Below are 24,321 nucleotides of genomic sequence, written 5' to 3'. Positions count from 1 at the left end.
AAAATTATTTCTGTTTTTAAATGATGGACTAAGTATTTTCATCCAGTAAATGGAACAGACTTAAAGCTAGAAATGTAAATTGTCATATTTTTCTTTAATTACTTTGTCAATCAGGATGTATAGCATGCTATATGTTATTCAGCAGACTACTAGTTTTAGGCTGGATTTAGCAGTCCTCCCCCAAATTTTCTATCTTCAGAGATTTGATTGGTGGGAACATGTCATGACATTTCACATCGTAGAGGAATAAGAAATATGAATTATTCTGTCTTTGGATCCGAGTTAGTTAAGTTACATCTGCTCTAAAGGGTTAAAGTTTATTAAGGACTGACCTTTGATACAAAACTGTCTTTTATACACTATATGCAAAGGGCATCACAACACCTAGATTTCTGAACTTGGTACACCTGCTTATGGACAGTCAAGGAAAACTTGAAAAACTGATTGATGGATAAAAATATACAGATATCAAAAAATAACTCAGGATTACAATATAAAAATATTGATTGAAAAATGCAGTTAACTTACCTTAACTTTTAAAACTAACATGGCTTGTATCACTATTTACCAATATCATTTTCAGCTACCATAACAATTGGTGCAATATTACAATTAACATGCCAATAAATGTCTAGGTAACCAAACAAATCCTCGGATAGAAGTGCTGGTGTGTTAAAAATGTGCAAGTGGTTGCTTTCCCATTCATCTGAAAAAAAAATAATAAATAAAGCAGAATTATTTCTCTTCTTACTTCTCAAACCAGCTGTATTGCTGTTCACTTTTAATCACCCTCCCTCCAAATGCACTGTTGTAGATCTTTCTTAAAATAGGAAATATTAAATCATACACATGCTTTAAAAAACATTTGGCATCCTTCTGACTGGAGGTCTCTTCCCTTAATTTCTCACATGTCACGTAACTTTTATGTCATTAAAAATTAACACTACTGCATGGATTTTTTTTTTTTTTTTTTTTTAAATGGTACCACAGGCAAGACCAGAAATTGCTTCAATATAGAACTATGAATGGAATTCCATTTTTCTTTCAAGAAATTACACTACTATTTTATTATAATAATGTGTCAAAGTGATATGAATGTCATTTGACAGTAAGTTGTAACACTAAGTCATTAAATGACTTGTAACCAGACTACTTACTGTAGACATCCAGTTTCTTCCCTCAGCTAGAGATGCAATTAAAAAAGGTATCAGCAGAATGCTTATTACAAACAGATATCTCTGGAGAAGAATACATCTACCATTCATCAAGTATGTTACATTAGTTACAAAATAAGGTTTTTGTAAACGACAGCACATGTGACATACTTTCGACTAGGGGTAATACTTAGGATAGCAAAAAAAAAGTGCTGAATTAAACAAAAATATACATAATTGGCAGGTGGATAAATCATGTGACTTCACTTCAGCACTTTGATAGTCCAACGGTTTGGTTTTCTCAAAACACAGTAAATTCTATGGCATCAGAAATAAAACGAACAATGGCAAAATTAGTAAATCAGTAGGACTGAAGTGATGGCCACCAAAAGAAAAAAATTATACAGCTGAAGAAAAGTTAAAGATTATCAAAAGGGTGGCAAAGGAAAATTTAATATATTTTGCAAATATGGAATTCCAGAAGGAATAATCCACAGTTGGATGAAAGACAAAAAATAAATATGTTCATTCTTAGCCTCCATAGAATAATGAAGTGGGCTTCCAAAGGACTTTGTGAAAGCAGTGATGTGGACCAATGCTTATACAAATTGTTTCTACAGATTTTTTTTTTTTTTTTTTTAGGAGCATTAGCAACTAAGGCCATATTGCTCCGGGATATACGGTGGTCATTCCCTGATCTTTCCGCATCCTCCATATTTGGTGGTGACGGGCTCGAACCCCGGTCTAATCAAGAAGCGTGTGCTATGCACTGCTGCTCCTTCCCACCTGGCTACGGAGGCACCTGTTTCTACAGAAGTGTGGTGGAGAAGTACTAGTAAATGAGATAATTTTTGAAAGCACATACCCTTAAATTCTATAATCTACTTGGTGGAGATAACACATTTAATGCTCCTGAAGTGTAGCTTTGAAAATGGAAGGCTCATCATGAGATATATCACATTAATCTTGTAGGTGAATCTGCATTTGGTAATCCCAGGGGTTCACATCTGGTGAGTATGAGCTTGGCACACCCAGGGTCCTGAGCTGGATATCATCATTCTCTCAGTATATCAAATTTTTTTTTTTTGGCTGGTACAGCATAAGCCTCATCCTTCCTTGCACAATATGGCTAATAATAATAATATTACAGTAGCAGCATTTCCTGAATTTCTGCATAATGTAGTGTGATTCAAGATGAATTTGCAGATGAACAGTTGTAGAACTATGATAAAACAGTACTGATATTAAAAAAGGCACCTAACAAAGCAGGCATGAAAATTGACAAAGAATTACTGTGCACAAACAAGACTGGAAATCACAAACTAAATCCATTGTGCGTTGGTCAAAGTCCCTAATGTTTTATGGATGTCAACATGAATTCTCTTCCTGTGATTTATAAAAATAGCTTCAACACTTGGATGACTTTTTGCTTAATGGTTTGAAAGTGAGTTGGTGACATGGCACTTGCATTGGAGAAAACTTACAAAGAAAAGGCTCTGTTACTGTTGCATCACTGTCCAGCTCATCCATCACCTGATCTGAAATCAAAGGATGGCAAGATCATAGTCTCATTTCTGGCAAGGAACATAACTGCTCTAATTCAGCCCATGGATTAGGGCATTATTCAAACCTTCAAGGCCTATTATCACAGTGAGCTACTTGCTGGTGATGTGAATTCAGAAATTCAAGTTCTAGAATTTCTGAAAGCATTAACACTGAAAGACATTGCATACAACATTGGATTGGTGTTGGAGAAATTAAGCTCAATAGGAATTGAAAACTGCCAGGAAAAATTTATTGAAAAAGATGATATCACTAATAATAATCTTGAATTAGCAGTATTTTCAGAATAAGAAGGCTGCTTGTAACGTACTTGGTGACAGTCTTGGAGACAGAAAATGATCTGGCTGCTTGGATTGAGGTGGATGCTGAAGCTCCAGTTGTGCATTATATGAGCAGGGTAGAAATCTACAATTTAACGAAATGAAAACACTTTTGTTAAAGAGTATCAGTAGATCCAATTGTGTGGGCCAACTAGACAAAACTGCTGAAATTATGGAATCTTGAAGAGACTGCATGCCTAACTCTGGGAGTCAGTCTGTTGCAGTAGTTAGGTTGGATTATGCCAAGCTTTTCTCCCTTTTGAAATTGTTATTTTGGTTTTTAGAAGCATTATCAACTAGGGCCATGTTGCTCCAGGGATATGCAGTGGTCATTCCCTGACCTTTCCACATTCTTCGTATTTGGTGGTCACGTGCTCAAACCCCAGTCTAATCAAGAAGTGTGTGCTACGCACTGTTGCTCCTGGCTATGGAGGCACCTTACTGAAATTGTAAAATTCTTTTTGCCGGTATCCAATTTAGTGGATACCGGGAGAAAGGTATCCACTGGAACATCCTTGGCTATTTCGGAATATAACAAAGGGTGACAAATCGGATTAGTGGGGTAAATAATTAATTATTGCATGCACATGACTAATAATTTCTATATAAGCCACCACAGAGACTGTTGCTTACCATGAATTTATCATATTGTGACCTCAGGAAGGGTTTCTTGTGCGAGATTACCTCACCTCTTCAACTACAGCACAAAGCTGTTCTTTTGAACTTAAACTAGAACTTGACAACAAATGAAGTTATGCTTTTCATAGTTATATTAAGGGGGAAAATACAAGGATACCGTTTTGGTGTAGGCAGATATGACTACAAATGAGAAAGTGAACATTCCGAAGACAAGAAGATGAGATTAGCAAACTTTATTCTGGAAGTTAATCAGGACTTTTTTTTTTTTTTTTAAATGGATATTGCCACATTACACAACACCTATGACTGATACTATAATTGGTTAGCACGTGTGAATTAGAGCATGCCAAGCATACTTAAAAAATGTTATTATGATTTATATTATATATTATCATAAAAGGCCATATTGTATTAGGTCTGAACAATTGTATATACACTGGTGTGTTTGCATGTTGTATAGGCTGAAAACAACCCAGAATAACTCCCAGATAAATATCATACCATACACTAGTATACTGCTACATTTAAAAAAAAAAAAAAGAGGAGAAAGGGGGGAAAAATGCCAGTTTCAGCACTTACTGGCCTCTCATATTGTCTCCGGTAACAATTACAAAATAATATAGTCAAAAAACTTGTTCGGTGTGGATTGCAATGTGGAATATAAAAAGCCTAATCAAAATCTTTTTGCACTTTATGAACAAAGAGTATACAACTGAACTTGCTGCTCGTCTGTTCCCCATTTATAGAATTCAACTTCAAATTAGTTTGTGTACTCTGTACATCATGCCATTTAATGGATATTGCCATCAAAATTTTAACAGAATCAAATCTGTCACTATGTTGAAACTACGGAAAGGAATTGAAAATGTCATATTTTTCTAGGAGTCTCTCTCTCTCTGGCTGAAAATAGAGAAAATGATAAAACACTATAAAAGTATAATCAAGAAACTAAGCTTCTCCACTTCTAATTGTATCCTCATTTACTCATCTTTATGTTTGACATACTAAATACACTAGACTCTTACCTAAGAGTCTCCAACTAGTTGATGTGCTAGACTGACTGACTGCAATCTGAGGGGGATAGGGTAAACTCCAGAAATGATAGTTTTAAATACAGAATGAACAGCTGCATGGCAAAAAAGCATTGTCAAGTCATTTGTACAAATCTATCGGCTGCAAAGCAACTAAGCAAACCCTTAGCCATAATTATGAGAGCATCCTTGGACTCAGGGGAGGTTCCCACGGACTGGAGATGTGCAAATGTATCCCCAATTCACAAAGGGGGATCGAAGGGTGACACGAGTAATTACAGACCGGTTAGTTTAACTTCTGTTCTGGGTAAAATAATGGAGTCACTGGTTAAAGATGCATTGCAGGATCATCTAGACAAGACTGCAGCAATAATTCAGGCACAGAATGGGTTTGTTAAGGGAAAGTCTTGTCTGACAAATTTGATAGGATATTATGATGTGGTTACAAAGGAACTGGATGCGAAAAATAATTTTGATATCATATATTTGGATTTCAGGAAAGCTTTTGACACTGTTGCGCATGGAAGACTATTGTACAAATTGGAGCAGAATGGTATTAAGGGTAAGTTGCTACAATGGATAAAAGGATGGTTAAGTGCTAGAAGACAGAGGGTGGTAATCAATGGGTGCTGCTCTTCTTGGACTAACGTTATTAGTGGAGTCCCACAGGGTTCGGTGTTAGGTCCACTGTTGTTTTGTATATTCATCAATGATATTGATGAAGGTATATCAGGCTTAATGTCAAAGTTTGCAGATGATACAAAGGTTGGCAGGGTTGTTAATGACAGTAATGGCAGTGTGCTACTGCAACAGGATCTAGATAATTTGGGCATATGGGCTAAGAAGTGGCAACCGAAGTGTAACCTTGACAAATGCAAAGTACTACATATGGGTAGAAGTAACCCCAGAGAAACGTACCAAATGTGTGGTACTACACTTAAGGTGGTAGAAAATGAAAGACATGGGAGTAATTGTGCAGGCAGATATGAAGTTTTCTGAGCAATGCAGACAGGCTTCCAGGGCAGGTCATGGGTTTTGTCAATGATATACAGGAATTTTGCTAGCAGGGAAAAGGAGGTGATTATCCCTCTGTATAAGGCAATGGTCAGGCCACGGCTTGAGTACTGTGTACAGGTCTGGAGGCCTCATTTTAGGAAGGATGTAGATTTACTTGAGCGTGTACAGAGGAGGGCAACAAGATTGGTGAGGGGAATGAAGGGATCCTCTTACCAAGAGAGGCTTAAGTTCTACAAATTGCAGTGGCTGGAGACTAGGCACCTGCGCGGTGATCTGATTGAGGTATATAAGGCCTTGAATGGGTTAAGCACGCTGAATTCTGGGATCCTTCCACTTGTTCAGATTACGAATCTAAGGGGGCATAAATTCAAATTAAGAAAAGACAGATGTAGAATAGATGTGCAGAAATTTGCCTTTAGCCAGCGGGTGGTTAATTTCTGGAACAAACTTCCATCTGTCATTGTGGAAGTTGATAGGTTGAATAAATTTAAGGAGGAACTGGACAGGCATTTGGAGGGAATGGTGCATTTTTTTTTTTTTTTTTTTTTGGCTGATGCTGCATAAGCTCATACATTTGCTTTCTTGCATCACATGCCACCACCACTACTACTATCGTGTAAAACACTCACCAAATGTCAGTTTTATCACAGAAATTGCCGCGAGTCATTCAAACATTGGTTTTACCCACAATGGAAATTTTTATCACTGTGGTATCAACAAATTTGATTATTTGTACTGTACAAAATAAGTATTTCTTTCTAAAGCTTCAAGCTTTTTCAATATCATTTTTAATAAACTATACATGTTAACATTTAAATCTGCATACTGAACAGATACCTTATGGAAAACTGACAGCTTTAAGCTAAATAAATGACATAAGCAAACTGTGTTTTGCTCTGTTCACAAAAAGAGGCATTTTTCAAAATAGAAATAGCATTTTATTAAATGCCTATAGTGCAGAGCTTTTGATCAGAATTTTTACATTAGTTTCTAATTTCATTGTTAGAGAGACTGGGCCTAACCTTTTTTTTTTTTCTTTCTTTTTTAATTAACAGTCAAGCATATACATTTGGCATTGACCCGACACACCAATGCAGAAAAGTTTTTTTACATTAAAACTTTAATTTAAAAAAAAAAAAAAAAAACTTTACATTAAAGTTTTGAATGCCTGGTCCCAGCTGTATAGAGTATAAATGTAATATTTGTTTCTATGATCTGTTCACTAGTACAAAACCATTTGCTGGCCACTTTTTTGGACATCCTTAGATTTTGGAGTAATTTCTATATTGGTAATACCACCAACTGAACAAAAATTTGTGCTTGGTAACTTTGATGTGGCCATGAATAATAACTCAATAAAATTTTCAACCCAGAGGAAAACTTTCAAAACAACATAAATATAAACATAAATTTTAATTTTAAACATGGTTTTAAAAAAAAGAAAGATAGTTTACTACAATAAAGCTGATCATTTATGTCACTGCATATGTAGTGTTTTGTCTGGCATAATTTACTTACTTCTTTTCAATCAAGACATTTGCAACTTTATAACACTAATATGCCTTACCATAATATCGTTAAATGAATTCATTAGATTATTGACTTCAAGCCCTACCTTTCATGCCAGAGTTAGTATTCATTTCTATTTCCAGTACCTGGCAGAACACCTCCAATACTTTTGTCCGGTTTTGTATTATTAAATGGCCAGATTAGAAAAGAACACAAGGCTGCCTAAATTATTACATATACGGTGTGATGGGGAGTGCTGCCTTGCCTCCTTCTCCTGTAAAATATGGAGGGTTATCAATAATGTTTCTAAAATATGTTAAAACCCTTTGGCCAGTGATGACTTCCTGTTTTTACTACTTGATAGTCACACTGCCTCCTATAAGCACAGGACTATAGCTATTTATAATTCCTTATGATTAGTAGACATTCCCTTGGATTCATCTAAGGTAATACTTAGATTTACTTACTGGTCACTTAGGTTTAGAACCTGGTTTTCATTTTTCAGGCAACCTAAATTATGTTTAGGTTTGTTTACAAGTTATTCAAATTCTTTAAAACAGTTTTAAGATTGTATATTTAAAAAAGAAACGAAAAAAAATTATAGCAAGCTTTGTTGTGGTATATGGATATAACTATGCTCCCCCCCCCCCCCCAAACATACACACACACACACATCATGCCATTTCCCTACATAGAAAATGGCTACATCCTTTACCATATTGCTAGGAGGTGGGATTAGAAGTTAGAAAACCAATTTCAGGCACATAGATAGGTCCACATGTCAGATATTGACTGGAACTTGTGATGGGCACTCGCACACTAGCAAGACTTTTTAATAAGTTTAAACTTTAGCCATGCTTTGTATATTAAACAGTTCTTAGAAACACTGATATCATCTATTTTACCTCAGAAAAGCAATGTGGCTCTGGAAACAACCTTGCCTGTTGTGCACCCCCTCCCTTCCCCACAAACTATACCTTATATTTACCGTTAATTTATCTAATAAATTTCACACTTGTTAATTTATTCATGTCTCATGTTTTCTATTATTGCAAAGTATTACTTGCTCCTACATACAATATGAATAGGACTTGAGTGCAAAATTCCAGTCTGTGAATGTTATTATACTATGTCTTGCTGTGGAAATAATATCATCTCCAGCTGTATCTACCATATATTTTGATCATCTAGCTGGGACTGAAGCAAAGTAAGAGTCAGGTTCTGTAGATAACATCCAGTGATGCTTACTTTAATGGCAGTCAGTTGATTTGTATTTATAGGATTGGGGCAAAGAGGAAATAACAGTCGGGTGTGCAGATATTCTTTGGAGTTTTAAAATGCTGTTGAAAACTAATTTATTTCTATAGGCTTGTTAAAGTTATTATTTATGTTGGATGGCTTTACTTTTTTTTAATGTTTAATCCTAAACACAAAAGTAATCTGTCAATATATATGGAATTGACAGTTGATAAACAGGATACCTTATTTCCAGGATTGCATATTTCTGTGGGGGGGGGGTATCTCACCATAGTGATAAAATTTTGGATAAAAGTTCCCATTCTCCTAAATGCTTTATTTCGCACTAAAATAGTGTATATTTTAATTCTAAAAGATTGCTAAGGTTTATATATTTACCAACAAAGTGAATTAGAAACAGTTTCAGCTTTGTGGCTCTACCCTTGACTAGTCTGGAAATAATAGGGTTTGGTTGTTTTCATTGCAGCATACATTTGGAATCATCGTACTTAAGGGGGGGAACAGAAATTTTATTTTAAAACTAACAATATTATGGGATCATTTACATTTATATTGTTGATATAGTGCAATAGCATCATTGTGTACACTACTTAAGGGGTGGGGGAATCTGTAAAATGCATTGATTCACATTGTGCAACAAATCTTTAAGTTTCCTTTACTCCTGTTATACTACAGAAGCCAATTGCTATTATTTTGTGATGCATATTCCCTGAAATAGTTGTCCTTCACAGCCATTAAGAAATATAGTCTCTTCATCTGTTAATAACTGGACGCTACTGATTGGTGCAGAACTAAGCAAATACCCTTCATATTCTCATATCGGAGTGTGATGGGTTTTAGCCCTGGCTTGAGGTGTGCATTTTCTCCTTAAGTGTTGGTTAACTTTCACAGGTTAACCACGTAAAACCTATATGAAAATAGTGATCAGTGGTGATATTTAAAAAGGCGATACTCTATTGTAAGTGTTACGAATAAAATTCATAACTTATTCGATCATTAATAAATGTCATGAGATCCCGTATTTTTGCTTAAGTGGAAGGTATAAACATATTTAATATTTTTCTATTAGTAATGCCACCCGTGTGCTGTACGCACACTAGGGCGGTCAAGTAACACTTCATAGTGCGATACAGCTGATCTAACGAGTAATTTCTAAAACAATTTCATGTCTTACGAGAACTGCATAAAATTCAAGTTCATTTTGGCGCAAAAGAATCGCTTTAAATGCTGCCGTAAAATGAAAGTGTTAAAAATAATAATTGCTTTAAGCATTCATAAGTTTGCCCCCACCAAAAGATTTATATATTAAACATACACCAGTGTTACATAACACATTTGTTAATTTCAGCAGTTAATTCTTTGTAATTGTGAAAAGTCCCAAATAGCTGTATTGCAAAATATACAAATCCAATAATTCATTATGCATAACTTTTAGACATATAGCAATCCATTGTTCGAATTACTGTATCAATCAACTTATTACTAGTTCTCGTGAAATTGATACATTTTCATTAATTTAAAGATCTGAAACATAAAAAAACTTTGAAAATCCATTGATACTGATAAGAAATTACAGCAAGAATGAACTTTACCTCTAAATCATAAATAGTTGTGCCAAAATACAATTCACAATAAAACTCAGCCGAAACCATTTGTTTACCAATTCTACCTTACAAAGAAACGCTGTTCGAAGGTATTAAATGTCTTGTAATAAGCGCCCTCTGGAAATTTAAATTTTGTTTTTCAGATCACTTCATACAGCGGGACATAACTATATATCAGGAACTAAACTTTTTTTTCACCGGCCGCCTCAATATTTGGTTGGTTTTTAGTTTTTTATGGCGCAATAAGTCCATGTATTCTGTTTGTTTCAGATAGAGGTTAGTTACTTTATCTGCAGCGTGTAGTATGCTTTATTTGTTAAATATCACGATTTGTTTTTATATAAATATTTTTGTAACTGGAAAAATATTCTATGGATTTTCCGATGAAAATACAGAAAATCTTTCTTTACTCCCAAAAAAAAAAAAATAAATAAATAAATAATTCAATATTAAACTCCCTAACCTTGGTTAGATATTCTAAGTATAAATAGAAATTTGATTATATTTGAGTGCTATATATATATTGTCATCCAATAAACTAAGGGCAATGAGCCTTTCAGGTCTGGAGGTCTTATTTTAGGAAGGATGTAGAGTTGCTAGAATGGGTACAGAGAAGGGCAACAAGATTGGTGAGAGCAACAAAGAGGTTCTCGTACCAGGAGAGGCTAAAGTTCTGAAAATTGTAGCATCGTGAGACTAGACACCTGCGAAGTGATCTGATTGAGGTGTATAACACCTTGAATGGGTTGAACAGACTCAATTCTGATGGGATTCTTTCTCTTGCTCAGATTACGAACCCGAGGGGGCATAAATTCAAATTTAGGAAAGACAGTTGTATAATAGATGTGCAGAAATTTGCCTTTAGCCAGCGGGTAGTTGATTGCCGGAATAAACTTCCATCTATCGTCGTCGAAGTTGATAGGTTAAATAAATTCAAGGAGGAACTGGATAAACGTTTAGAGGGAATGGTGTGTGAAGTGGTTTTTTTTTTTTTTTTGCTGATGCTACATAAACTTGCTTTCTTGCATCACATGCCTCTACTACTACTACCCAGTACAGTCAGACTAGAAGTTGTTGCTGGGTTTAGGCGCATTAGCAACTTAGACCATATTGCGCTGTACATAGTATGTTTTCAAATTGCATGTGTTTTGTAATTGGTTTTCTGGACTGAAAACTTGAGTTTCCGGGGAGAAAACCATGAAACACTTCCCGAGACCGACTAACTCGGCCACGTTGTGAAAAGGGTTCATAAAAATTCCTCACGTTACTCATGAGATTCGAACTCAGGTCTTTTTCACCCAGTGTGGGGAGGACAGTGATTATACAAATTGTGGCACCCACGAGGACAAAATTAAAAGACTTTAAATGAGACCTCCAGACCTGTACGCAGTACTCAAGGCGTGGCCTGACCATTGCCTTGTACAAAGGGATAACCATCGCTTCCTTTTCCCTTCTAAGAAAATTCCTGTATATCATTGACAATTCCCCATGACCTGCTCTGGCAGCCTGTCTGCATTTCTCAGAAAACTTCATATCTGACTGCATAATTACTCCCAGATGTTTTTCATTTTCTACCACAGTAAGTGTAGTACCACAAAGTTGGTACGTTTCTCTGGGGCTTATTTCTACCCATATGCAGTGCTTTACATTTGTCAGTGTTGCCAAAGTGGGATATAGATATCAAAATATTTCTGTATAATGTTCGGATATGATTGAGAGGTCGGGGGGGGGGACTTCATTAACCAAAATGCTGTTAGAATGAAAGATCGAAGGTTTGAAATGGACTGAGAAGAGAAGTTTGGAATCCGGATGTAATCCTAAAAATGGAATCTGGTTTACAGGGGGAATTAATTTAGACTGGATTCTAACTAGAAGAAAAGACAATATTAGCGAAGGAGTAAACGGTAGGTTATTCGAAGGATTAAACATGCAAACTAAAAAATTCAGGAAATCGATCAGTTTTTTAGCCCTACGCGATGAATTGAAAGGGGGATGGAAAATATGAGCATAAGAACCGAAGTTGGGATGATTTGAAAGAAAAGGAGAGTGGCCGAGAGGGAGCCCTCTCAATTGCGGATTTTTTTGGACATTGTTGTGCGGCTTTAGGCTCATCAACAACTTAGGCCATAATGCATCGTATATAATGTCTACAAACTGCGCGTTTTCTGCGGTCGATTTGCTGTTTGCAGGACGAAAAACCCAAGTTTTCGGAAGAAAAAAAAACATTCTATCCTCGCCTGAAGCCGACTAACTCAACCAGGTTATGGAAAAGGCCCATAAATATTCCTCCCGTCATTGACGGAATTCGAACTCGGATCTTTTCCACGCGGTGTTATACCAACTGTGCTACCCAGGGGGTGAGAGACTTGTATTTTATGTGATGAGGTGCGCCATATATGTTCTCGGTGGACTTATGTATGCTACTGCAGTAGTGGCTGTGATGTTTATGTTGTTCATGATATGTTAGATAACTCTTATCTTTTCAGTCCATTTCAAACCTTCGATCTTTCATTCTAACAGCATCTGATAATATATCATAAGTTTGCTTGTACTCATTTAGGCCTCATTACGCCTCGAATTTATTGTAGGTGATCGGAATCAACAACAGTTACGGGAATTCCGATCAAAGACAAATATTGGTTGAAGAGCGCTTCTCGAATTGACTATTAATAAATTCATGTTACTTTCAGTTTTCGAGTTTTGTAATTTAGCATCTTCAGTCATTGGTGATCGGTGTCCCCACCACTACCAAAAGTCTTGTGGTTGCAAAATTCCAGGAAAAGCTTCAGGGCATTTCCAAAAAGTAAAGTTTTCTCATATATTTTTAAAGTTCTTTTGTCCTTTCCTTGTGAATCTTCATTGTTCAAATCATATCAATGACTAAAACAGTCTTGAGAGGTCACGACTCGGTTTACTTGAGTTATATATCCATGTGTATGATTTTCTCTATCTTGTCCTCGACCAGCGACCTTGTCCATATTCCAAAAAGCAGGAGGCATGCATTACTGAGAAGGCAGATTTGTAGTTGAAATTGGATTACACAGAGCTTTTGTTTTGAAAAAGACATTTGCGCCAAGTTTTAATACAACATAAACTTTCAGGATCGCTACGGAATTGGTATTCGGTTTGGTAAACAGATGACCTCGCCAAAACTAAATACGATAAATATGTGTACATGTATTGACTATTTATTGTAAACTCTACTGACCTGGTTGTCGTGTAGCACCGGGTGGAAAACTCCTGAGTTCAAGTCCCGTCAATGTTGCGAGGATTTGGGGGTGGGGGGGGGTTGTTTCACGACGTGGCTGAACGATGGTTGTATGGTTTTTCTCCCGGAAACTCATGTTTATTATCCGCAAATCGACCACAGTATACACGCACTTAACATATACAATATGCTGACGCCTCATAGCCTTAGTTACTTTGGAGCTAAACACACGCACACATTTCACATACCTTGTTATAATTACTTCTTAAGAAACATAGTTGATGTTTTTTTTTTTTTTTTTTTTTTTCTGAAGCGCATTTACTGATACTGTACCGGGCATGCATTTAAAATTGACATTTGCTGTGACTTATTTATTGGCATTTGTTACATTTTAACCACTAACACTACCCTTTAAGCATTATAAATATTTACAGATTTAAATAAGTTCGGTTGTTAGCGCTTAATATTCATTGAAATTTTCTCTAAAACTGGTACACCTAAAGTCCGGAAATGTTTTAAATCCGGCACCTCTCGATCCCCGATGGTGCCGAATTTTAAAGAGTTTACTCTAAATCTTTTTGAATCACTACATCATTACCTGAAAATGTGAATCCACTATACGTTGAAACATTTGAAACCGCCAGGTTTCAGATTTTTTTCTTCGAATATAACCTTCCTCTAATCCAGAGGTTCCCAAAATTTCTCGGTTCACCGCGCCATTAGTGTCCCACTAATTTTTTCACGGCGCCCCTAGGCCAAAAGAAATACCTAACACAGTGGTTTTCGACATTTTAATAATACAATTTTGTGTGTGTAATATTATAAAAATATGTTATGTGATAGTTATTATAATATAATTAGAAACAAAACTACAATACATAATACAAATTACATATACTCATAATAATTTTATTCTTTATATAGAGGTACTAAATAAACATCAATTAAAGATCACAAAATTAAAAAGATACGGTACAATGGATACCGCACACCTTTTTATAATGAAATAAATATATAAATTTAAAAATATATATATATATTTCAACAACTTAAACCCAAATTACATGGCATCCCGGTTGAAAACCGGGATGCCATGTAATTTGGTCACTGCTCTAATCATTAACCGGTATATAGCCTCTTTTAGCGAACTTATGACGAATTCGAGATTGTCTCAGAGGGCTGCCAAATGGTGTATGGAAGCAGAAGGCCCATTTTAGCACAACGTATTATATGTATACCTTTAACCCCTAGAACCTTACGCAGTATAATGTTAAACGATTGCAGGGTAGTGGGCAGAAGCATGCAAGTATTGGCGCCTAGGCGCATACATTAATTTGTGGGCCTCACCTTTCTTTTGTTATAGCTACGTTATACCATTTAAGAAACGTTTGTCATAGCCTAGTGCAGTGGTTTTCAACCGGGGTGCCACGTAATTTGGGTTTAAGTTACTTAAACTTATTATTATTTTTTAATTTTGTGGTGATCTATAATTGATGTTTAGTACCTCTATATAAAGAATAAAATTATATACTGTATATATATATAATTTGTATTATGAAATGTACTTTTTATAATTATATTATTATAATAAATAACATATATTTTTAATATTATATATATACAGAGAGAGAATCGGATCTAACAGGCAGAAAATTTGAGTAGGAGTGCCGTTATTAAAAAAAGGTTGAAAACCACTGGCCTAGTGCGTCGCATCCAGAGTACCCTCTCTTTATTTATTTATTATTTTTTATTTTTTTCAGGTGTCGTGTAAAAATAAAAATTCGTACGCTTTACTGCTTCAATTTCGTTTTTCACGGATATTAGGTTCAAATCAGGAATTTATTATTTTTTTTTTAAATTACGAATTTCTGTTTATTTTCTTTAACGAATTAGCTTTCAGATGTGCGTTGTGTAATCAGAATGCGAGTACATGTATCAGGTTGTAATATGCGACTGTCGCATCGTACTTGTGTTGTGTGAAATTGGTCAACAATATCCTTCAGTATGATGCCAAAGAAATGAGACATGAAAATTCAGAAGGTATGCGCATGATTTTCCGTTTATTGTAAAATCTGGAAAAGGTAACAGGTTTGCTTGTGTATTGCATATAGATGTGATTTTCAGTTTCAAATGACGGGAAATGCGATGTAATCAGACATTTGCAAACAAGCATAAAGACAACGTAAAGTGCATAAAAAGAAATGAAAAATAAATATAGCATTTTATAGTGACGATGTATTCACCTCGTGTATGATAGAAGGTGATCTTCCTTTGAGTTGTGTTAATCGTGCAGGCGTTGTCCAAAAATGTTTCCCACAGTGAAATGGCAAAAAAGTACAATTATGAAAATTAAATTTAAAAGAAAAAAGAACAGTAGGCATTGTCCACAATTTCACAGATAAGGAAAGAACAGTATTGGAGACTCTGAAAGCATATCATTTTCGATTGCTATAAATTTCAGCATTGGAATTGATTCCAAGTTGTGTCCCCTTTTGGTGACATTCTGTAACAAATAAATTATCAAATTGAAAGCAGTTTGATCTCAGTGCCAACGTTTCCACAGGGTACAACAGCCTCCGTAGCCGAGTGGTCAAGAGCGGAAGTACCGTGACATGCGCTCTTTGAGTGGACCGGGGTTCAAGCTTGTGACTGCTAAATAGGATTAATGTTTGTATTGATGATTTATTGTAAACTCCACTGAACTGGTGGTCGTGGAGTGTAAACAGTATCATTTTTAGTAGCATGTGGACGGTTGCACGACCATGGTGCCCTCGTGGACGGCGATCCTACCAACCACAGTTGGTAGAATATCTAGTGGAAAAGACCTGAGCTCGAATCCCGTCGATGACGGGAGGAATTTTTATGGGTCTTTTTCACAACATAGCTAAGTTCATCGGTCTCATGCCAGGGTGGATGGTTTTTCTCCCGAAAACTCTGTTTTTTTTTGTCCAGCAAACAGAAGATCGACCGCAGAACACACAATTTACAGCCAATATACACGGAGCAACATGGCTTTAGTCGCCGATGCTCCTAAAACCGAACAACAACCAACAACCGTGACAATCCATGTCATGCAGCGTCCTGCTCGCTGTATTGGTACTGACATGTGTTCCAGTTGTCTCACTGGCGGTTTGTGTGTGTGCCACGACAATGTCGACCTACTTTCCGACCGGACGATTCTTTGCAGGGAATCCCCTCTCACATTCCTTCAGCTTCGGAGGTTTTCTCAGTCGTTTCGTGACAGTTATTATGTTTAGACCAATAAACATAATAACATAGTTATTATGTTTAGTTATTGGTCTAAACATAATAACATAGTTATTATGTTTAGACCAATAAATGGATAAAAGGGTGGTGTGGGAGAAGATAGAGAGTGGTAATCAATGGAAGGTGCTAACCGATTGTTAGCACCTTATTATCATTCCTCGGCTGGAAGTCTTTTAACTCTCTCATTCGCGGCATCATACATTCACAATTACTATTTTCTCCTTGAACTCCTGCGAGCATATTTATGGTGCTTGGGTAGGACTTGCCAACTATCAATGGAGAGGATGGCTAGATATTAATGATAGGGCAGTGTGCTGTGTGTGTTCTCTGGTCAGTTTTGCTGAGGAAAAACCCCCCCGAGTTTCCGTGGGAAGAAAAAAATTTCTGCCCCGGCCTGAGACTACTAAAAAAAAATCCTCCCGGCATTGAGGGGATTCAAACCCTAAGCAGTGTGAAAGACGGCGATTATAACCACTGTGCTACCGCGAAGTGGACAGAGATCCCTGTCAGCCCAGGCGGAGAGCTTTGATATGAATAATAAGTTGCATTTGCAGATGACTTAGTCATCTGCATATCAGGTAGATCAAGGAAAAATGCTGGAGGACAGACTGGTGTGTGTAGTAGGTGATTTGGAGGCATGTGTGGGAGCCAACAAGCTAAAAATTTCTTCAGAGAAAACTGCAATGATGCTTTTGAAGAGCAAGTTTGATACTGTTTGACCACCAAGGGCTTTAATAGCCAGTAAACAGGTACAACTGTTAATAGCCTGTGGTACAACAAAATAAGTATTTTGGGGGTAATGTTGGATTCTAATTTAACATTTATGTCCCAACTAGTTAACAAAATTAAAAATTTTAGTGCAGCCATAGTAAGAATATCTAGAGTTGAATGGGGATTGAGAAGGAGAACATTAAGTCTATATTATAAGGCAATTTTTTTACCAATTGTAACTTATGTTACTTCTATTTGGGTGACTTTTGTAACTAAATTGAAATTTAAGGCTGTATTATATTCACTGCAAAGAACAATATTATTGGCTAACAGAAGGTGTGTAAGACAGTTTCTGCACATGCCCTCCAGACTATATCTGGTCACATGCCATTAGATTTGTATGTAATCTATAGAGCTCTTTCTTACTTGGTAAGAGAAGGTGTTCACTTCACATTTTTAGATTTGACTATAGATATTAGCGGTTGTAAGCAAACCCTTAGCCATAATTATGAGAGCATCGTTGGACTCAGGGTAAGACCCCACGGACTGGAGATGTGCAAATGTATCCCCAATTCACAAAGGGGAATCTAAGGGTGACACGAGTAATTACAGACCAGTTACTTTAACTTCCATTCCGGGAAAAATAACGGAATCCCTTTTTAAAGATACATTGCAGGATCATTTAGACAAGACAACAGTAATAATTCAGACAGCATGAGAAAGTCTTGTCTGACAAATTTGATTGGATACTACGATGTGGTTACAATGGAACTGGATGCGAAAAATAATTTTGATATCATATATTTGGATTTCAGGAAAGCTTTTGACACTGTTGCGCATGGAAGTCTATTGTACAAATTGGAGCAGAATGGTATTAAGGGTAAGTTGCTACAATGGATAAAAGGATGGTTGAGTGGGAGAAGACAGAGGGTTGTAATCAATGGATGCTGTTCTTCATGGACTAATCTTGTTAGTGGAGTGCCCCAGGGTTCGGTGTTGGGTCCACTGTTGTTTTGTATATTTATCAATGATATTGATGAAGGTATATTAGGCTTAATGTCGAAGTTTGCAGATGATACAAAGGTTGTCAGGGTTGTTAATGACTGTAATGGCAGTGTGCTACTGCAATAGGATCTAGAAAAGTTGGGCAGATGGGCTGAGAAGTGGCAACTGAAGTTTAACATTGACAAATGCAAAGTACTGTATATGAGTAGAAGTAACCCCAGAGTAACATATCAACTGTGTGGTACTACCCTTAGGGTGGTAGAAAATTAAAAAAAAAAAAAAAACCTGAGAGTGAGTGTGCAGTCAGATATGAAGTTTTTTGAGCAGTGCAGACAGGCTGCCAGAGCAGGTCATGGGGTATTGTCAATGATATACAGGAATTTTGACAGCAGAGACAAGGAGGTGATTATTCCTTTGTATAAGGCAATGGTCAGGCCACACCTTGAGTACTCATACAGGTCTGGAGTTGCTAGAATAGGTACAGAGATGGGCAACAAGATTGGTGAGAGGGACAAAGGTTCTTTTTCCAGGAGAGGCTAAAGTTCTGCAGATTGTAGCGTCTTGAGACTAGACACCTGCGAAGTGATCTGATTGAGGTGTATAAGGCCTTGAATGAGTTGAGCAGGCTCAATTCTGATGGGATTCTTCCTCTTGCTCAGATTACGAACTTGAGGGGGCATAAATTCAAATTGAGGAAAGGGAGTTGTAGAAAAATGTGTGGAAATTTGCTTTTAGCCACCGGGTTGTTGATTGCTGGAACAAACTTCCATCTGTCGTTGTGGAAGTTGATAGCTTAAATAAATTCAAGGAGGAACTGGACGAACGTTTAGAGGTAATGGATGTGTGACATTTATTTTTTTATTATTATTTTTTTTTTTTTTTTTTGCTGATGCTACATAAGCTTGCTTTCTTCCGTCATATGTCTCTACTGATGCTAATACTGATATTAAGAAAGAAAAGAAAAAAAACTTATTTTAGAGAGGTTATTGGATGTGTGGCAAGCCTGGTGGAATATTAGTCTTACGGGCACTACTACTAAATTGTACATACCTGATGTCAGGTTTCTGTTTAATAAGAACAATAAGTGGTTTTTCCCTAGTATGCAATTGTCATACTTGCTTACAAGGCACGGTGAATTAAATTATAAATTATACTATTTTAAGTTAAAACCAGACCCATTTTTGTCTGTGTAAGGCTGAGGAAACCTGGCAACATGTTTCCTACAGTTGTCCGCTGTATTATGATTGCAGACATAAATTGTTCCTGGTATTGCCTGATCTATGTCATGGTAATGAAGCTAATTATTTGGATAATTTAAATTATTGTGTTGCATTGGAGGAATTTGCAAATGCTGTTTTTGTTAAAAGGAGAAGGCTTTCTCTTTGGATTGTTATTGATTTATACCACTGAAGCATACTGTTACTTTTTTCTTTGTTTTTACCCCCCCCCCCCCAAAAAAAAAAAAAAACTCGCACAAGTGTAAGTGTTTTTTTTTTTTTTTTTCTGCGAGCATTTGGCTTGGATAGTTAGTGAGGGACAGCACACTCTTGTAGGTTTGGAGGAAGTTTTTTTGCTGGCTCTCAGGTATTGTAGGATCCTCCGCCTGTGTGAGGGATAAAATTTTATTTATTTTATTTTATTTCTGGCTTAAAAATTTGGGCAGCCTGGGAGCAGGATGTGCTGGCACCTACTGGACTAGCACTTCTGCTGGTGGGTGCGGGATTTTTGTGCGGTGAGCACAATCAGAATCAAAATAATACACTACACATACTAACATATACACAGGAATATTTTTACAGGCCCGCTTTGCAGAGGATCTGCATCAGTACAGTATACACAGGTGGAGATAGACGAAAGTCTGTGAACCACCATAGACATTACATACATGAACAATACCAGTCTTAAATGCACCCATTGCGTTTCAGGTGCAAGTGCTCAACGTACTCCAACAATAACACCTTTTTGAAAAATCGCAGCAAGGTTCACGTAGCTTCTTCATGACTGGATCGACTAAAAAGTCCCAGGAAAGCATACAATATTTGTCTAATACCAAAGAAATTGTTATCATTTATATTTGCATACCGTAGGTTTAATTATTTGTAGACGCCCATTACAGAATGGTTTCTTTTCTTTTCTTCTTTTTTTTTTTTTTTTTTTTTTTTTTGTCCGTGAAAAGTTGTTAATATGAAAACATCAAAAATTTATTTTTCAAATTCCCACATGAAATGTCATGGGGAATGAAGCAGCGCCCCTTTAGGGGTCCTCGGTCAGAAAACTGCTTTCAAGGAGTAATTGTCACAAAAACGACATACTTCATGGGTAATATTAAATAGATAATCAATGAGGTGGGGTTGGAATAATCACTGAGAACGTACACGCCGATTTAGTTTTTTTTTTTTTTTTTTTTGCGAGATCATTGTTTCAGGTGGACTGGAACGGAATAAAACTTCGAGCTGAATCGTAATGTCAGAACCATTGAAAATTAGTATAAAATGTTTGCATGTATTGGATAAATGGTAACAAAAATATAATTTTATCAAATATTAGATTTGTCTTTGGTATTATTTGTTTAATTTTGGCTCTGGTAGGATGTCAGGAAAAAGATTTCTGAGCCATATGTAGTCCCATGCAACATAAATACAGAATTATTTATTAATATTTAAAATATTAATAATACAGTATACTCCCGATTACCCGAGTACGATATTTTTGATACGGGGTATCAAAAAGTTCGTACCCTTATCTAGAAATAATAGCCCTGGAAATATTTCTAGGTAAGGTCTGATGTTTAATCTAGGTCAGGGTACGAACTTATTAATACCCCCACCCTTACTTACAATAATTTATTTTTAAATTTAAATTCTTGAAAAAAAAATCCGCTTAACTTTAAAACTTTTGAAATAAACGCAAACAAAATACGTATGTACTTACTACGCAACCGCTTAGGGTCCTACAAAACCTGAATCCACCACTGGAAGTCTGCTGTGCATACAAATGGAAACGTATTCATTGTTCATCAGTTAATGCCTGTTGTTTTTTATACAGGGTGTTTCAGTTAAACGTTTCAGAACTTCTAAGAGGGGTAGGGTACATCCTGACAACTCGAAACCATATAGCAATGTGGGGTCGGAAATGCTTTCCTGAAGCGGTGTTCTACACAGAAGCACCATAAAAAGAAAAGAGACCGTGAGTGAGAAATCGTTTTAATAATACATGAAAAGAAGCAAAAGGTACATGGATTAAAGTAAGTGTTCGAAGTTTCTTCAACCTCGTATTGCTTTCGCACAGTGGTACCTTGGAAAATGTGCTACAAATCCCCTTTTTCCTGCTGAAGTGTTGTTTTCCGATGAGGCATCCTTCACAAGGGAAGGAATTTTCAACACGCATAACGACCATATCTGGGCGGTCGAGAACCCGCATGCAATACGACGTCGTGCAGCACAGATTCGATTTTCGGTCAATGTATGGGCCGGTATTATGGGAGATCACCTCATCGGACCTTACCTGTTACCGTGTCGTCTAACCGGACCTATCTACTTGATCTTTCTGCAGCAAGTATTGCCACAACTTTTGAGAGATGAACAGATTTCTGCATCGATGCAACAGACAATGTGGTTCCAACACGATGGAGCCCCTGCCCATTATAGCGGAGATGTTCGTAACTACCTGGATGTCACATTTGGTCAACAGTGGATCGGACGTGGTGGTCCCGTGCGTTGGCCTGCTCGGTCACCCGACCTATCATGTCTTGATTTTTATTTCTGGGGTCATATGAAATCGCTAGTTTATGACACCCCTGTTGACAATGCTGAGGAGCTGGTTGCAAGAATCGCAGTAGCTGCCGAAGAAATTCGAAATTCGCCTGGAGTATTCCAGAATGTTCGGATGTCCATGCATCGGAGATGTGAGGCGTGCATTGTAGCCCATGGAAGAAACTTCGAACACTTACTTTAATCCATGTACCTTTTGCTTCTTTTCATGTATTATTAAAACGATTTCTCACTTACGGTCTCTTTTCTTTTTATGGTGCTTCTGTGTACAACACCGCTTCAGGAAAGCATTTCCGACCCCACATTGCTATATGATTTCGAGTTGTCAGGATGTACCCTACCCCTCTTAGAAGTTCTGAAACGTTTAACTGAAACACCCTGTATATTAAATGTATATTGTTCATTATCTGGGGAAATTAATTTCCCGACCTCCATGTTAATCGGGAATCTTCTGTATAATGTAATACAGATACTAGATGAACTTGATGCTGTCAGGAGAATGTGAAAGAAATCACAATACATTACAGTTCGTTTCTTTTTATTTTGTGTTCCCTATGTAAACATGCAAGGGTTGCTCTCGCTCGTGAAAGCACACATGCCGTACACTGGAATAACAGTCAAGAATGAGGTCGCCTTAACTGCGAATCAGCTAAGGGGTGTGCGAGGTATGTGTTTTCACGAAAGAGATTAATTCTTACTTGCTTACATCGGGAATGAACTAAAAGAAGAAATAAAAACTATGAGGAGTACTTGCCGTAGCCTAGTGGTCAGGCGCGCGGGTGCATAAGTACACGTGCCTTGAGTGACCGGGGTTCAAACCCGTGACTGCTGAATACGGTGCTGTTTCTTGTATTCTATCTATCTTGTGAACTCCTCTGATCGTTTGGTCGTCCCGGAGTATAAACAGAAAATTTATTTATTTATTTACTTGCTTAAGCTGTTGTGATGAACGAGGGAACACTGGGATATTTCCATAGAGGCATTATGGACTTCTGAGTCACATGATATGGCTTCTGTTCTGTTTGAAGTTGTGTGCTTGGTGCTAGACATTTAAGAAACGGTTCTTAGTGGTGATTAAAGTTAAGAGTTGTCATTATGGCAGTACAATATTTGGCAATGAATCTGCATCTTAGTAAAATACCTGTAGAAACGTGTTACATATGATTGACCTTTATATATTTTTATTTTTATATATTACTGATGCTTTTGATTCTGTTCATTCAGCGAATTTAAATAATAAATTTTTATCTTATGGAGTGTTTCCACCTTTATTAAACTGCAACGTAAATTGGGTTACGGCATCTCGTCCTTTACATTTCTTCGTTATTCCTCGGGGTTTGCATTGAGACGTCTGTTATTCGTTATTTTTTTAATGATTTATCTGCTGTAATTTACTTTAATGATTTATCTGCTGTACTTCAGCCTGCCAAAGTTCATTGGAGTTCTTTGCCGATAATTTGAAAATTTATCATACAGTTCATTCTTTGTCTTATGTACGCCTAATACTGTCTGTTTAAGGTAGTGTTTCTACTTTAATAATATGCCCAATCCTTAAATCTCTTGCTTAAATTTATTCAAACTACCCACTTCCACAGCAGAAGATGGTAGTTTCTTGCAACGGCAGTTACTCTCTAAAAGCAGATTTGCGCACATCTATCCTGCAGTCATCCTTTTTCGGTTTATGTCACCTTCCGTGTGTTGTGCGGGAAACAGTATGAATACCATTAGCACTTAGTTTACTCAATCCATTAATCGCTTCTGTCAGTTGAAATATCTATTATTAATGTTAGGCAGGTCACCCCAACAAGTGTCTACTTTTCAAGCGCTAATTCTTGTAGCAAGAGACCCCTTTTTGATCTTGACTAATTTTTTTGCCCTTTTCGTTCTGAAAGATCCACACCTTTCTTAAAACGAGCCTTCCAGGACTGTATGCCCAAGATGCTGGCAAAATTCCCGTATATCATTGACAGAGCCCGTGAGTTGCGCTATCAGTCTGTCTACACTGCTCAGAAAACTTCATCTGTCTATTTAGTTCTCCAACACCTTGAGTGTAATACCATCTGGTTGATACTTATTCTAGCACTACTGCTGCCTATATGCAGCACCTTGCATTTACCAATGTTAAACCTCAACTGCCTAATTTTTCTAGGTTTTGCTGCAGTAGTATATTAAGACACTCTGTGAAGAATAATTTTAGTATGCCGTTGATTCTTGTCATAAAACCTTTCCAACCGTTATGTTGTCTGCAAACTTAGGCAACAGGTTT

At 36.7% G+C, this 24,321-nt stretch overlaps 1 protein-coding gene and 1 long non-coding RNA gene across 3 annotated transcripts in view; one reads left to right on the top strand and one right to left on the bottom strand.

Annotated features, from left to right (window-relative positions):
• Positions 1-10,155, bottom strand: part of LOC150083243 (uncharacterized) — a 95,276-nt gene extending 85,121 nt beyond the window's left edge. The window contains exons 1-2 of the long non-coding RNA XR_016547207.1: positions 10,083-10,155; positions 529-706 (exon numbers count right to left, since the gene is read on the bottom strand). This is a non-coding gene — a long non-coding RNA (uncharacterized LOC150083243). The remainder of the gene's footprint in view (positions 1-528; positions 707-10,082) is intronic.
• The window catches only part of LOC150083242 (RNA-binding protein MEX3B-like), an 84,536-nt gene that overhangs the window by 15,672 nt on the left and 44,543 nt on the right, over positions 1-24,321 (top strand). The window lies entirely within an intron of this gene.

This window comes from Mastigoproctus giganteus, chromosome 7 (genome assembly GCF_048544385.1).
Source record: "Mastigoproctus giganteus isolate SK-2022 chromosome 7, ASM4854438v1, whole genome shotgun sequence".
NCBI lineage: Eukaryota > Metazoa > Arthropoda > Arachnida > Uropygi > Thelyphonidae > Mastigoproctus > Mastigoproctus giganteus.
Note: the sequence above shows the minus strand (reverse complement) of the source record. Positions and strands in the feature narration are given on the sequence as shown.